The following is a 2,497-nucleotide window of genomic DNA, read 5'->3' as shown; positions in this document are numbered from 1 at the left end:
CCTAGTTGCCCAGAGACACCACAATGTCTCCAACTTCCATAGCTAATACAATGGAATGCAGAGTTTCCATCCTGAACTGAGGTACCCTTTTGTAATCTGTTTAGGAACTTGAGGTTGAGGCTAGGATGGTATGCACCGCACGTTTTTCTGTACCAGAAAGAGGTGGGAATAATAACCCATCCCTCTTTGGGGTGACGGGACAGGCACTATGACCCCTGCCAGGAGCATAGAATGCACCACCTACTGGATTTTCAGGGCCCTTTCTTAAACTGAAGGAAGGCCTGCGGTGAAAAATTGATGGGGAGGTCTTCTCGGGAGGACAGGGCATATCCGTGGGAGACCACTTCCTTTACCCAAGTGAGAAGGACCCAGTCCGTCTACGGTGGTTTGACACCAGCCCTGGGCAAATAGTAGAAGTCGGTCCCCACCTTGGGGCTCCCCAAGGGGAGGCCTGACCCACCAGGCTGAGGGTTTGTCATCCGGTATGGCGGCCGGACATCTACCGCTCCAAGTCTGTTTCTTGGCCCCAGAGGGTCTCGGAAAGCACTGCACCTTAGGCTTACCCTGGGGACGATAGAATCAAGAAGACGAGCTCCCAGATCAGGATGGAGTAGGAGCTCAAGGCAGGCATGCAAAATTAGCTGTCACCAGTGTATCCACAATTTTGACTAAATCAGGGCCAAACAGAACCTGAGCATTATAAGGTAAGCATTCCAATCCCTTCTTGGATTCCGCATCTGCTCTCCAAGAACATAGAACAAGGAGCGGCGAGCTGACACTGCCGCCGCAGAAATCCTTGAAGTAAGAATCCAAAGCTTCCTCAATAATGTACACAGCTGAATTCAAGCGTGTCACATGAGAATCCACCTAAGAGGGAGACTCCCATTTAGTGAAATAGTTGTTTGCAAAGGGGTATGCATAAGCCAGGCGCCTTAGTGGTTAAATCATTTCCTTAAAATAAGCGTACGTAGGCATAGCCATGGGAAGGCCATTGTCCATGATGAGCATTACCATTCAGACTCAACTCCCTTGGGAGGGGGCTCAGAATCAGATAAATGCAGGAGTTCACCCTCATCAGACTACATGTCATCATTATACTTGAGTGATGGGGGGGTAACAACGGTCTCTTAGCAGGCCTAAACGGAGGTTCCTGCAACCCATCCGTTAGGTTCTGAACCGTAGTGGACAAAGTGTTAACCCAGACAGGTTTTGCGGGGGGGAAGCGCCTGTGGAGGGGGACATTATGCCACCATTATGCCAGTGGGGGAAACGCAGGAGGGGCAGTCAACTGATCCACTAAGACATTTAGAGCATGTGTAGGCAAGCCCATGGAGGCTCCTGTGACATTTCAGGCACAGTAGGGGTACAGGAAAGGGCATAATATAGCTGTACATAAACCCTCCAGACATACATCCCCTTCTCCTCTACCTACTTTACATCTGGAGCAGGCAACTTGGTGATGAGCACTATTTAGCATTGAATCTTCGCTCCCAGACAGGATAAATAATGTGACCCACCACACAGTGAGAACTTCTGATTGTGAGTCAATTCCCACCCTGACAGTACAGTAACGAGAGGACTGAAGGGAGGAAAGATAAAGGGATAGCAAAAAAAGGCTGACAGAAGAAATCAGACACAGCGCTAGCATAAGTCACCAACTATGCAGAAAAAATAACCTGCCTAATAGCACTATAATCGACTACAAGACCTAATGTCTAATAGGAATAGTGCTGCATACTCTGACCTTACTACTGGAGGAGAGGTATGCAGGGGGGAACCAGGCACCGCAGTGTGAGACCAGCATTGTAGCTCAAAAAAGATGACCGCACAGTGTGGGCGGGCCCGGGTGAGGAACGCTGGAACAGCCCGCTGAATCACTGAGGAAAAAGCGTCGCTGTGAGCATTGGGGGAGGTGCCGCCTGCAATAGGACAATGCCTCACACTGCTTACTGACACAGACACTGCAATACACACTGCTTACTGACACAGCCACACACCTCTTACTGACAAGGACAATGCCTCACACTGCTTACTGACACAGACACTGCAATACACACTGCTTACTGACACAGACACTGCAATACACACTGCTTACTGACACAGCCACACACCTCTTACTGACAAGGACAATGCCTCACACTGCTTACTGACACAGACACTGCAATACACACTACTTACTGACAGGAACGAATTCAATTCGGTGTGAATTGTGAGGTGCGAGTTGATGTTTTCTCTGCAAATTCACATAGCAAATTCATGTTGCAATCCAATTAGCAAATCGCACTGAACCCACCAGAGTAAACTCAAAATTTTTCCATCCGCACCTCCCTGGGGGTGAGACATGGGGCCATATTCAATTAGACGCAAAAAGCCGAGATCCGCGGAAAAGTATCGCCGATCTCGGCTTATTGCGTGGCGGAAACTTATCTCCATATTCAATTCCAGCCGCTTTTCGCGTACATGGAAAGTCAATGCAATGTAATAGGCGAAAAAGATG

Source organism: Taudactylus pleione, unplaced genomic scaffold, assembly GCF_031769625.1.
Source record: "Taudactylus pleione unplaced genomic scaffold, aTauple2 ptg000969l, whole genome shotgun sequence".
Classification (NCBI taxonomy): domain Eukaryota; kingdom Metazoa; phylum Chordata; class Amphibia; order Anura; family Myobatrachidae; genus Taudactylus; species Taudactylus pleione.
Note: the sequence above shows the minus strand (reverse complement) of the source record.